Here is a 15,636-nt window from a genome sequence, read left to right as displayed (position 1 = left end):
TAATGAGTTTTCTAATTTAAGACAGAATATTTCAGTAAGATTATGTTATGTTATGATAAACTATGACTCCCATGGTGGCTTAGAGGGTAAAGCGCCTTCCCGCAATGTGTGAGACCCGGGTTCGATTCCTGGGTCGGGAAGATCCCTTGGAGAAGGAAATGGCAACCCACTCCAGTACCCTTGCCTGGAAAATCCCATAAACGGAGGGGCCTGGTGGGTTACAGTCCATGGAGTCGCAAAGAGACACGACTGAAAGACTTTGCTTCACTCACTTTCACATGATAAACTAAGTTTTGAAATAAAATAGAAAAATATAAATGAATTATTTGGTTATCATTCTCACACTCTCTATTTTTTCTCCCTTTCTCTGTCTCCCACTGTCTCTCTGCAGCAAGGCAAATAATTACTGCAGCAATCAGCCCCAGAGAGCAGAAATTGATTAATAACAACTTCCCTAATTTTTGTCTTTTCTTCCAACTTAGAACCAACCAGAGAGATTCAAATACATACCTTTACCCATCACATAGTATGTCCACCTTCTTTTCCAACCAACAGCTTCCCCAGGACAAGAGCCTCCGTTCAGGTTGTACCTGTAGCTTTCTCTTTTCTCCATGTTTTTCCTCTTCGGCCTGCCTTTGAGTCTGCCAAATGCAAGAGATGGTGGCTGACTGTAGCAAGCCTTGCTTTTTCTTATTTGGATTGTCTTCACTTGCTTCAGGCTTCCCTGGTAGCTCAGCTGGTAACGAATCCACCTGCATTGTGGGAAACCCTGGTTTGATCCCTGGGTCTGGGAGATCTCCTGGAGAAGGGATAGGCTACCCACTCCAGTATTCGTGGGCTTCCCTGAAGGCTCAACTGGTAAAGAATCCGCCTGCAATGAGGGAGACCTGGGTTTGATCCCTGGGTTGAGAAGACCCCCTGGATGAAGGGAAGAGGCTACCTGCTCCAGTATTCTGGCCTGGAGAATTTTACCACCTTTGTCTTTCTGAGGGAGCACACACTAGATGAGCCAAAGAAACTGAGGGTAATCACCAGTTAAAACCATCACATTATGATTCGCTTAATAGATTTTTATAAAACCTGCATGCCTTTCAAGCCTCATGTAGCCTAAATACCTCCTCTTAGCGCCTAATTGATAAGACATTCACTCAAGTTTTTTTTCTAGGAACTTGGAGTCAGCTGTATGGAGTTTGAGTTCCAGCTAGTTAAGGATGGTTAAGAACAACAACCTTCATATGAAGCAGGAGGGAGTGTCCACTCAGCAACGTTCTGACGTCAAAGGACCCCAAACCCACCTCAGAACATGCTAACCTGTAGCTTAGTTGCACAAACAATAATTACCTCACCCTCTTCTTATTTCCAATTATCTTTCCCCCACAGCTCCCACACCTCAGATGGCCCTGTGTCTTTTCCTTTTAATTATTATTATTATTATTTTTTTTTACTGGAGTATAGTTGATTGTAGGGTTTCTCTTTGGCTCAGATGGTAAAGAATATGCCTGCAATGCAGGCAGCCTGGGTTCAATCCCTGGGTTGAGAAGATCTGCTGGAGAAGGGAATAGCTACCCACTCCAGTGTTCTTGCCTAGAGAATCCCATGGACAGAGGAGCCTGGCGGGTCATGGTCCATGGTTCACAACACGTCAGACATGACTGAGAGATTCACATACACATAGTTGATTTCAATGTTGTGTTAGTTTCTGCTATATAGCAAACTGCATCAGTGATACACACACACACACACACACACACATCTCCACTCTTCTTTAGATTCTATTCCCACATAGGTCATTACAGATTATTGAGTAGAGTTCCCTATGCTTCTTTATCCCCAAAATACCCTAACCCTCTCACCTTCAGGAAGGCAGATTTGAGATTTGTGGTCCCATCTCCTCACTTGGATGCCTCATGAATAAATCTTTTCTCTGCTGCAGCCCTGTCTGTCTCAGCATTTGGCTTGCTGCATGCCAGGCCAAATGAACCTGGTTTGGTTAATAATATCTCACCTCAGCCAAGATAATGCATATATTCATCATTCTCCAAAGTTCCATCATTTCCTTTTAAGAGTTCTCCCTGCGGTCTAGTCTTGCCTACTCCATCCTATAGTCCTATACAGAAGTGAGAGTTGGTTTGGAAAGAAGGCTGAGCACTAAAGAATCGATGCTTTTGAACTGTGGTGCTGGAGAAGACTCTTGAGAGTCTCTTGGACTGCAAGGAGATCCAACCAGTCCATCCTAAAGGAAACCAACCCTGAATATTCATTGGAAGGACTGATGCTGAAGCTGAAGCTGAAGCTCCAGTCTTTGGCTCCCTAATGCGAAGAACAGACTCATTGGAAAAGACCCTGATGCTGGGAAAGATTGATGGCAGCAGAAGGGGGCAACAGAGGATGAAATGTTTGGATGACATCGCTGACTCAATGGACATGAATTTGAGCAAGCTAAACTTCACCATTCTGGGAGACAGTGAAGGACAGGGAAGCCTGGTGTGCTGCAGTCCATGGGGTCACAAAGAGTCGGATATGACTTAGCAACTGAATACACACACAATATTTTTCTCATGAATTTGTATGCAGCCCAAGTGGAATAATGTTAAAGAGCAATCATTTCCTGAATCATGACACTGAATTTCAATGTCTATGTATTACTACATGGGGCAGGTGAATTCTACCTCAATAAAGCTGTTATAAAATATTATCTTTGTAAAAGAGTTCATATATACCATTTTCTAGATTCCACATATATGCATTAATATACAATATTCATTTTTCTCTTTCTGACTATACATGTGGCTGATTCACTTTGACAAACAGCAAGAAACAAATCCAACATTGTAAAGCAACTATACTCCAATAAAAAAATAATATTAGCATTTCTGCCAAATAGTGAAATGATGAAATTAATTCTGAGAGGCTACAGCTAAATAAAAAATGATTTCTCATAGTTTGAATAAGATAAGTTTTATTATAAAACTTATAAGAAAATGTATGGTAAAAGCAAAATAATAACATTACTGGAATTAAAATTTTGTAATATAGGAATTTGCAACCATTAAAATACATTTATTTTTCTTTAAGTTCTGTGTTACCTTGGACAAAATTATTAACTGAAAATATTGATAGACATACGCCCAGCAAAATAAGTTCTAGATCATCTATTTTGATTAAATATGGCAACAGAAGGAAACAAAATGGATGGCTATATGTCATGCTTTCTGATACTGGAATGATGTATTAGACTCTATGCTATGAAGTGCACAGGCTGAAGGAGAGAAATGCCTTCAGGGGCCCATATTTCTCTGAGGCTGACAGTTATCTTCATTCTACTGTTATCTAAATTATAGGCAAGTCAATATAACAGATAAGTTAAAGCATTATATTATAAATATATAATTAAAAAATGTTTCACTCTACTCAGGTAAGCATTTGGGAAAAGAGCAATTGAAATAAAAATGATGTTTAAAGAAACAGCCATATCTGGCCAAGGCTTTTGATTACTAATCCAGATATAAATGTAATTAGTTTGGCTTACTTCTGGTAATTATTAACTTCCAGGCTAAAACCTAGTGCTTCCCTAGTACTTCACTAAGTATTTCTGGATGAAGATTAAGCTAAGATTTAGTCCACAATTAAATTTCTATCACAAAATTCCAGTCAATGTACAGAGAAAAAATATAACTTACTATTGTAGCTTCAGTAAAAATACATATTTTCCTGGCTATAAAGATGGCATAATCAGATTTTTAAATTAATAGAGACATGACTATAAACACATTCATTTTTGTTAGCTAAATAAGTAATTAAGCTGGTGAAATTTCTGAATAATTGGCAATGTTCTGAAATATACAGGCAAACTCACTGGTTCTTCTTCAGTGATTGTTCAGTGTATGAGATAACTAACCTATGATGAACCTTATTAAGCTGGGTAACTTGATTAAGAATATTATATTCAGGGCTTCTGTGGTGGCTCAGTGGTAAAGAATCCACCTGTCTGTGCAGAGACATGAGTTTGATCCCCGATCCAAGATCCCACATGCCTCAGAGCAGCTAAGCCCGTGTTCCACAAGTACTGAGCCAGTGTTCTAGAGCCCACGAGTGGGCCTCCTGAGCCCACCTGCTGCAGCTACTGAAGCCCATGTGTCATTACTATTGAAACCCACCTGCCGCAGTTACTGAAGCCGGTGAGCCTTAGAGCATACTCTGCAATAGGAGAAGCCACCGCAATAAGAAGTCCGCACGCCACAACAGAGAGTAGCCCCCACAGCACTGAAGACCCAGCTAGCCATAAACAAATACATATATGACTAAGATGATTTTATTTTCAGTGAAAGCAAGTAATACGTTATTTCTACTTGAATGCAAATTATATATTCAGTAAATATTTACTGAAATAAACAAGGGAAAGTTCAATTAAAAAAGAATGGCTATTTAGATGCAAACTAGTTTGTAGGTGTATATTTAGGTGCAGTATAGTGACATACACACCCAAAATGTATTATATGTGTATGTATGACATATGCATTCATTATATAGATTTTACATATATATTAAATGTATACATTGAGGTAGGGGATAGAATTCACATATACTTTATCCACATGCAAAATATGCTCAGTATTTAAATTAATGGCATAGCTGTTGGACCATAAATGATTAGTAAACAAGGATGTAAATAATATGACCTAAAGTTTATTTAGGTAGATGTAATCCATGTAAATCAAAGATTAATTCCTGAACCACAGTTTAGTTAATGGAACTATCCATCTATTAATAAAGGGAATCTCTTCAAATGATAGAAAAGCCTCATGAAACATTTGAGAATTTTAAAAGAAAGGATTTATGGCAGGGTGATATATATCAGTCTGAGTAAAAATGATTAAGATGTTATCTCAAGAACAAACCATGTACCTGTGAGTGTTAGGAAAGGCAACCAGGGTGGATTGAATTATCCTCAGGCAGAGGATGGAAGATTCCCTGATACAGGGGCTGGATTTGTACTGATTATCTGTGCCAAGTAGGAAGGGTCCAGTCCCCAGGTTGAGACAAGTAAAGACCTGTGCACTTGTTTGATGTTGACCAGGTCACAATCTCTGAACCTCAGTTTCCTTATTAGAAAATGAGAAAATCATCCTCATTCTCATAGGATGGCTGTGGGAACTACACGAGTCATTCAATGTCAAGGGTTCAGGGAAGGTCTTTTCTGTGGTCTTTATTTGCTACAATGCTCCTGAAGAAGCTGTGACCAGAGGCTGCTCCTTTTATCCTCAATGCTTTTCAGATATTGTCAAGGCCATTTTTTTTTTTTTTTAGTTTCTCCTGAGATTAGGAAAAAACATCTCCAGAAATGTGTAGGTACAAATGGTCACATCAGATGTGGCTGAGGTCTTGCCAACTCTTCACCTACCTGCTCCTACTTGAAAGTAATTTAACAAGTGATGAGTGGTTAGTTTTACAGTCACTGATTAAAATCTGTAGCTATATAAATGCAAGATTCACTTCACTTGCTAAAACTGATTTCAAAGAATTGATATCATGAATTGTTATCCTTTTGATACGGAATACAAGAAAGCAGCACTTGGATTTTTAAACGCCTGAAGTGAGGGTAAGAAATGCTCCTGTGTGTCTAGAGAAAGGGACAGGGTGGAGAGTAGTCATTGGAAGCTTGGAATCAATTCACCATGAGGTCATTTATAATACTTTCTTGGAAGAGCTATTCTATTCCTGGCTACAAATAAGAATCATTTTCATGTGATAACCAGAGCATTTAGTTTTTATGACTTTAATGTGGAGTTTGTGAAGCTTAATTTCTTAAAGAATCATTAACATATCATTGAGTTTACTGTTTCTCCCATAAAATTATGTCTTGAAGAAAGGTGCTAATAGATTGCACTCCTTTTTAGAGAAAATAAGGGGTTGTCATATGATGTTAACAAGGTTATTTCTTTCACTAATTCACTCCATAAGTACTAACTTATGATCTTCTATGTGCCAGGCATGGTACTAACTGGTAGACATTCAAATAAGACATAGAGGTTCTCCTAGGTAAGTTCAGAAATGAAAAACTTCCTCTACATGGGTAAATATTTTAAAAGTTAAGATATAAATTATTTAAAAATAAACTTTTCTGGGGAATAATAGGTGCTCTTACTTTTCTCATACAGTATCTTTGTTAGATCTACTATCTTTTTCATACCCTGTATTAAATGATATATTTGCCCTGTATTAAATGATATATTTGCCCAAATCACTTGTGAAAGAAAGTGTTAGTCGTTCAGTCATGCCAGACTCTTCATGACCCCATGGACTGCAGCCTACCAGGCTCCTCTGTCCATGGGATTTTCCAGGCAAGGATACTGGAGTGGGTTGCCATTTGCTTCTCCAGGGCATCTTCCTGACCCAGGGATCGAACCTGGGTCTCCTACACTGCAGGCAGATTTTTTACCACCTGATCTACCAGGAAGCCAATCATTTGTAGTGCTAAATTTATCATATATTATTTATTCACACACACATACACACACATTTTTATGGTGGGACTGCTTCTATACATAACATTCTGAAGTACAAAAATTGTTTGCCTGCAACTAAATCAGTGTCACAATTTTTGAATTATCCTACCTTCACAACACTTTTCACAATTTAGTAGGAAAAAAATCTTTTCTTTATCCTTTTTAAAAATAAAAACATTATATAAAATTAATCTTGGCTATTCTCAGATGAATTATATTACATTTCTCTTATGTTCCAAATTGAGACAGTTTCATAAAAGAATGTCATAGAAACATCATATGTAGGGACTCATCTGGTGGTTTGATGGTTAAGACTTCACCCTCCCAATGCAGGAGGCAGAGATTCAATCTCTGGTCAGGGAACTAGACCTACACGTCTCAACTAAGAGCCTACATCCCTCTACTGAAGATGCCGCATGCAGCAACAAAGATCGTGATGCTACAAGTAAGACTCGGCACAGCCAAAATGAAAAGAAACATCATATAAAAATACTGTTAAGACTTCCTAACCTAGAATGTAGAGTTTGCTCCACCTATGAAAATATCCTCTTAGTTTTTATAGTATTCATTTTTTTTTCAATTATTTTTATTAGTTGGAGGCTAATTACTTTGCAACATTGCAGTGGGTTTTGTCATACATTGACATGAATCAGCCATGGAGTTACATGTATTCCCCATCCCAATCCCCCCTCCCACCTCCCCCCCACCCGATTCCCCTGGGTCCTATACAGAGTGAAGTAAGCCAGAAAGATAAAGATCATTACAGCATACTAACACATATATATGGAATTTAGAAAGATGGTAATGATAACCCTATATGCAAAACAGAAAAAGAGACACAGATGTATAGAACAGACTTTTGGACTCTGTGGGAGAAGGCGAGGGTGGGATGTTTCGAGAGAACAGCATGTATATTATCTATGGTGAAACAGATCACCGGCCCAGGTGGGATGCATGAGACAGGTGCTCAGGCCAGGTGCACTATAGTATTCATTTTAAAATTTGTTCTTTATCTAATAGTTATATTTTTCATATTATGCAGACATTTAGCATTTTATAATCATTTTGTTCATTATAATTTAATATTTTTATTTTGTTAAAATAATGATAAATATGAAGGCTCTATTATAATAAACATTATATATGATAAAGTATATGTGTGTATTGGTATGAAAAATGTATACACACAAATATAAATTACAATCTATTTTTATTCCCTACTCACACAGCATCTAAGGTAACTGTGTTCTTCCTCAAATCCTCTGTTGATATAAGCATAGACAAATACACACGTAACTGCTTGCAAGTGTTAGTTGCTCAGTCGTGTCTGAGTCTTTACGACCTCATGGACAGTAGCCCACCAGGCTCCTTCATCCATTGGATTCTCCAGGCAAGAATACTGGAGTGGGTTGGCATGCCCTCCTCCAGGGGATCTTCCTGACCCAGGGATCAAACTCCTGCATTGGCGGGCAGATTCTTTACTACTGAGCCCCCAGGGAAGCCTGTATGTCTACTTAGTTCCATGTAATTGTATCACAAGTGTAGAGTTATGAAACCACCTCTGCAGTCAAGACACAGAATCACCACAAGAATCCTTCAGGTTACTCCTTTATTAACTATATCCATCTCCTTCATCCCTCACTATCTGTCAAAACTCAATAGGAAAAGCAGAACAATCTAATTAGAAATTTAACAAAAGACATGAAAGATATTTCAACAAAGGGGATGTACAAATGACAAAAAACAGCACATGAGGATTACTGTCATTAGACATTATAAGGAAACACAAATTAAAGCTGCAATGAGACATTACACACCTACCAGAATGGCTAACAAAATTTAATGGTAACATCAAACACCAATAAGGATACATATTGCTGGTAGGAATGTAAAATGTTACAGTCTGGTAAAGACCTCAAGAATTCCCCATAAAGCTAAACATGGAATTACCATACGGTACAGCAACTGTGCACTGTGCATTTATCTTAGAGAAATAAAAAATTATGAACACATAAAACGTGTGCACTAATATTCCCTACTGCTTTGCTTGTGATAGTTGCAAGCTGAAAAACACAGATGTCAATCAATGAATGGTTAAACATACCATATATTTTTATATTAACATATTAACAACTATAATTCTAGTTTTGAGTGTTTTTTAAAAATGCTAAACTATTTTTCTAGTTTTTTTCTTTTTATCATCTTTATTGAGATATAGGAGACATACAGAAGGGTAGAAAATTGCTCCTATTAAAACATTCAATTTGATGATTTGGTATAAATATATATGTATGTATATTTTCCATAAAACCATCAGTGCAAACAAGACTTTGAACAAAACTACCACTCCCAGAATTTGCCTCATATTCCTCTGTAATCTCTCCGTCTAGACGTCTTCTTATTCTGGGAACCACTGAACTACTTTCTGACAGTGTAGATTATTTTGCATTATCTAGAGTTCAATGTAAAAGGTATAACATGTACTTCTCTTTCCTTGATTTACTTCACTCATTTGCCATTGTACATTATTTGAAGGCTTTCCACATGAAATATTTTGCTCATTACTTATTAGTATTCAATTTCTTGCCATGAAATTTGAAGTTTTATTAAAATATTTTTAAGTCCTTTATCCAATACACAATTTTCATATATTTATCCCAATCTGTAATTGATCGTTTCACCTAACAGTGTCTTTCAAAGAGCAAAACTTCTCAACTTTTACAAAGTTTGAATTATTTTTTTTTTATGACTTGTGCTTTTCAGTGTTCTATTTAAGGCATCTTTGCCTTCTAAGGAGGTCACAACAATTTTCTCTGATGTTTTATTTTAGTGTAAAGCCATAGCACCCTGAACGTGCCTAATCTTGCCTGATATTTTCTTTTAGAAGTTTTCTAATACTATCTGTTACATGTACAGCCCTAATACATCTGAGTGAATTAGGTAATTTTGTACATGGTACAAAATATGGATCAAATTATTATTTTTTTGTATATGGAAATCCAGTGGGATAAACACATTTCTTAAATTAATTAATTTATTTTAATTGGTGGATAATTTACAGTATTGTGATGGTTAAACCCATTTCTTAAAAAGATTATATTTCCCCACTGAATTGCTTTTGCATCTTTGAAAAAAGTTAACTTCCATCTGTTTATAGTTCTATTTCATCATTATTGTGTTCCATTGATCTATTGGTCAATCTTGAAAACAACATAACTTTCTTGATTAGTTGATGATCGCAGTCCTGTGGAGTGAAAAAGTTAATTTCGGTGTTTCAGTAGCTAACTGCATATATCATTTCAATCACTGTTATGTAATTTTTCTATTGAGCTTTACTGAGAATTGTGTATATTTGGAACATGTTTCCATGAGGAAGAAAGCTACATATATTTAGTACATATGATTCACCTCACTGTTATCTAACCAAGTTTTATACTTGAGAATCTTTAGCCCAATTAAACACTTACACATGCCAGAGGAATGAAATTACCATGTCAGACGGACTGCTTCTGAAGAACTCAAAAATCTAGAAGTGAATAAGTGAGAAATTTAAGTATTTTTTTCCTGGCAAGTTATATTTTTCACCTAAAACCGTGAACAGTAATGTATGAGTGCAAACAAATTTGGTAACAGATTCTTCCTATTATGGGTTAAGGCTAGATGAAAGTTTGACTTTCCTGTTAAGTCAAATAATTAAAATAAACTTCAATACAAGTCATTTTCCTCAAATTTTCTGCCTTTTCCACTTTTTGCTCAGAAAGTATTTTCTAAGTTTATTATTGGAAAAACTTAAATATTCAGGTCTCTTAATAGAAGATAATGCTAGAAAATCATGAAATCCTTTCACAATTGCCAAGCTGACAGATGAAACCAAGAAAATAGACCATATCCAGAGGAATTAATTTTGACTTTCTAATAATATATTTGATGTAATTATAATGTCATCCTTGATAGATAGACTCTTTTATTCCTCATTTATAACTTACAAACTGTCTTCCACACACAGAAAAAGATACCAGTTGATTGAGTCAACTTTGTTCAGAAATTCACTATCATTATACAGATCTATTTAGGTGTTAAATTTACCTGACCAAATAATTATAATAAGAGCATTCTACAATCCTTAATAAGCTTAGCTGTACAAAAATATTTAGCATATAAACAGTTCCACATAATATGTTCTTACGCACACTGGCCAAAAAAAAAAAAACTGTCCTTAGAATGGCTGTAATAAATCAAGAAGAATGTGCTTTAATTCTCAATAATCAATAGAGAGTACTACAAAATGAACTGTGGTGGGAACAGCAAATATTAAGGGATCCATATTAAATTAAACCATGTGCATGTTGTATGAGGTTCCAGATTTCAGGACAGCATAGAAGCATGGGCCATAATATGGTAGTAAATGTATGCTAATACATTTCTGTGTAATATAGATATTAAGTGAGAATATTCAAGACAAATTCATTGAAGCAGAGAGCAATGCTATGGTAAATAAAGTTCACAAAAAATATGGATTTTCTAGCATTATCTTCTATTAAGAGACCTGAATATTTAAGTTTTTCCAATAATAAACTTAGAAAATACTTTCTGAGCAAAAAAAAAAATTTCTCTCCCCCAGAAATTTTATCTATTTCTATGTATCAACAAAGTGCTAAAATCTTCAAGGAACGGAGGACAGAAATTGAGACTCCTGAGAGTGAGTGAAACAATCAAGCAAGAAGAGCAAGTGTCCATTTTACATCTTCTTTAGAGAAATGTCTATTCATGTCCCTTACTCATTCTTAACTGGATAAATGGCCTTGGTATTTTGTTGTAAGAGATTATACATGCTGGAAACAAGTCTCCTATCAGATGTATACTTTGCTATTCTATTCTCCCATTCTGTGGATATCTTTTCAGTTTCTTGAAGGTGTCTACAGAAGCACAAACAGTTTTTAATTTTGATGACTGAATCATTTTCCCTAAGTATATTGGCCTTTATTTCTTTCTTCTTATTCATGTGCTTATATTTAGCCTTTATTTTTCTGAAAAAATTTGATTCATGTCTTTCCCTCAATTTTGTTTTCTCAGTTGTCTTATTAACTAGTAAGAATCCATTATGAAGTTTAGTTACAGGGCCTTTGCCTGATACATGTTTTGCAAATATTTTGTCCCAGTCTGTGACCTGCCTTTTTGTTTTTTCAGTGATGCATAGTGAAGAGCAAAATATACTTTTTGAGATAAGGTATAATATTTATTTTTCTTAGACACATTTAGTTTCTTCTGTGCCATTTGTTGAAAATGTATTTCTTTTCCCAATGAATTACCATGGCACTTTTGACAAATATCAATGGACCATATTTCTGGTCTCTCCATTCTTTTTCATTGAGCTCTGCATTTCTCTTTCTAAATATCAAACTATCTTGATTGACACAGCTTTATTCTAATTCTTGAAATAAGGTAACTTATCCAATATTATTCTTTTTAAGTATTGTTTGACTATTATAGGTCCTCTGAGTTCTTTTATTAATTTTAAAACAATTCTATCAGTTTTCACAGATAAAATCTACTGGGATTTTCATTGGGAATGTAATTTAATCTAGAAGTCCATATGGGGAAAACTGCTATTATTGCACTGTTGTTATTCTAATCTAAAATATGTCTCATCTTTCCACTTATTTAATTTCTCTCAGCAATATTTTTATTCTCAATGTAGAACACTTATGAATAATTTTAAGATATAATCTTATGTGCTTTTTGCTACCACAAGTGGAATTGTTTTCAAGTTACACATTAATTAAAATTAAATTAAACTAACCTTAATTTATTTCCTTTTTTAACTTTCGATTTTTCAGTCTTTTTTGTTACACATACTAATTTAGTCAGTTTTTATACTATGCTTGTGTACTGCTAATGTGATGCATTCAATAATTTAGTTTCTAAACCATATTGTAGATTTCCTGAGATTTTTCTATGTAAACAATCATAATACCTTTAAAGAGATATTTTTTTACTTCTTTTTAAACCTTAACTATTATTTTTCTTACCTTATTGGAATGGCGAGGTCATCTCGTACAATGTTAAATAAAACGATGAAAATAGGTATCTCAGTCTTGTTTCTTCAGTTAAGGAGAAATTATTCAGTGTTTCACCATTAGCAGGATTTTGGCTGTAGATTTTTTAGTAGTTATCCTTTACTAGTTTGAGGATGTTCCCTACTGCTTCAAGTTTGTTGATCATTTTTTTTATCCTGAATATAAGTTGAATTTTCTCAAATTGAGCAGTGATTTATCCTCTTTTATTTTACAGAGGAAAAAGATGTGTAAATTTGGCAATTCTTCCTTCTGAAATGTCTAACAGAATTTACTAGTAACACCATACTGGTGATTTTTTTTCAGAAAGAGTTAATATAAACACAAAGCTTTGTAAATATATGGTGCTATTCAGATTTTGTATTTCTCTGATCAGTTTGCTTATATCTTATCCAGTGTATGCTTCATTTCAGATTTCTTTTGCTTTATTAAAGCTTGTTTGTGAATTTTTTATGTCATATATTTCTTTCATCATGTTCACGCTTTTCCTTGTATCCACATGAATGTGGAACATGTCAATTGTAGCCGTTTTAACAAGATCTTTTAACTTCATGGCTGCGGTCACCATCCGCAGTGATTTTGGAGACCAAGAAAAAAATTGAAACTTCCACTTTTTACCCTTTTATTTTCCATGAAGTGATGGAACTGGATGCCATAATCTTAGTGTTTTCTTGAATGTTGAGTTTCAGGCCAGCTTTTTCACTCTCATCTTTCACCCTCATCAAGAGGCTCCTTAATTGCTCTTCGCATTCTGCCATTAGAGTGGTTATCATCTGCATATCTGAGGTTGTTGATATTTCTCCTGGAGGTCTTGGTTCCAGTTTGTGATTCACCCAGCCTGGCACTTCACGTAATGTACTCCACATGTAAATTAAATAAGCAGGGTGACAGTAGAGTGCCTTGTCATATTCCTTTCCTAATTCTGAAGGAGTCAGTCGTTCCACGTCCGATTCTAACTGTTGCTGCTTGACCCAGCCACAAGTTTCTCAGGAGACAAGCAAGGTAGTCTGGTATGCCTTTCTCTTAGTGAATTCTATTGATAACAAAATGATCAATACAATGGACATCTACACATGGACATCACCAAGTGGTCAACATCTAAATCAGATTGATTATATTATTTGCACTGAAGATGAAGAAGCTCTATACAGGGAGCAAAAAAAGACCCAGAGCTGACTGTGTCTCAGATCATAAACTCCTTATTGCAAAAGAAAGAAAGAAAGTGAAGTTGCTCAGTCATGTCTGACTCTTTGCAACCCATGGACTGTCCTACCGGGCTCCTCCATCTGTGGGATTTTCCAGGCAAGAATACTGGAGTGGGTTGCCATTTCCTTCTCCAGGAGATCTTCCCGACCCAGGGATTGAACCCAGGTCTCCCGCATTCTGGGCAGACTCTTTATTGTCTGAGCCACCTAGGAAATCCTTATTGCAAAACTTAGGCTTAAATTTAAGGAAGTAGGGGAAAACACTAGACCACTCAGGTAGGGCCTAAATCAAATCTCTTATGACTATACAGTGGAGGTGATGAATAGATTCAAAAGATCTGTTAGACAGAGTACCTGAAGAACTATAGATTGGGGTTTGTAATACTGTACAGAAGGCAGTGACCAAAATCATCCCAAAGTAAAAGAAATGAAAGAAGGCAAACTGGTTGTATGAGGAGGCTTTACAAATACCTGAGGAAAGAAGGGAAGTGAAAAGCAAAGGAGAATGGAAAAATACACCCAACTGAAAACAGAGTTCCAGAAATTAGCAAGAAGAGAAAAGAAGACCTTCCTAAAAGAACAATGTAAAGAAAGAGAGGAAAACCATAGAATGGGAAAGACTGAGATCTCTTCAAGAAAACTGGGGATACCAAGGGAACATTTCATGCAGGGATGGGCATGATAAAGGACAGAAATGATAAGGACCTAACAGAAGCCGAAGAGATTATGAAGTGGTGGCAAGAATACACAGAACTATACATAAAAGATCTTAATGACCCAGATAACCATGATGGTGTGGTCATTCACTTAGAGCCAGACATCTTGGAGTGTGAAGTTAAGTGGGCTTTAGGAAGCATTACTAGGAACAGAGCTAGTGGAGGTGATGGAATTCCAGCTGAGTTACTTCAAATCCTTAAAGATGATGCTGTTAAAGTGCTGCACTCAGCATGTGAGTGTGAAAACTCAGCAGTGGTCACAAGACTGGAAATGGTCAGTTTTCATTCCAATCCCAAAGAAGGGCAATGCCAAAGAATGTTCAAACTACTGCACAATTGTGCTCATTTCACATGTTAGTAAGGTAACGCTCAAAATCCTTCAAGCTAGGCTTCAGCAGTATGTGAACCGAAAACTTCCAGATGTACCATTTAGGCTTAGAAAAGGCAGAGGAACCAGAGATCAAATTGCCAACATCTGCTGGATCATAGAGAAAATAAGGGAATTCTGGAAAAACATCTACTTCTGCTTCATTGACTACCCTAAAGCCTTTGACTAGTTATGGTATGTACTTTGGATTTCTGTTTGACACTATAAACTTATTTTCCCAGAGAGAACACAACACTTCCTAACCACCTTGATATAAGAATCAAGCATATGACTTAATCATGAAGACGAAATGTTAGTGGAAGTTCTGAGGCTGTAAGGGTCAGTGTGTATTTCCCCCTCGGCTGCAATAGTCTATGTTGTCCAAAACTGACTGACCAGGGATCCTCAGTTAAAGACTGGTGATGAAATAAAAAATAAAAAGCATAGCCACCCACCAACCGGAGTGGATATGTAGCCAGAGAGAGAACTACACCTTTGTGTTTCTCAACAATTAAGGCTAGCTTTTGTTTAGCAACTCATTTCTTTATTCATGATCATTTATCAGAAAGAAATTCATTGCCTGACAATACAACTGATATTTAAATGACAGTTGATGGCGTTTCATATTATTGATAGTTTTAAAACACTACTGTGTAATAAAGATTAGCCTGGATTTTAATATATATATATATATACATATATATATGTTATTTTGCAGGGAAGACATAGTTATCTTTAGTGATACTATTACACAAAAATACCTAAATC

This window comes from Dama dama, chromosome 9 (genome assembly GCF_033118175.1).
Source record: "Dama dama isolate Ldn47 chromosome 9, ASM3311817v1, whole genome shotgun sequence".
Classification (NCBI taxonomy): Eukaryota; Metazoa; Chordata; class Mammalia; order Artiodactyla; family Cervidae; genus Dama; species Dama dama.
Note: the sequence above shows the minus strand (reverse complement) of the source record.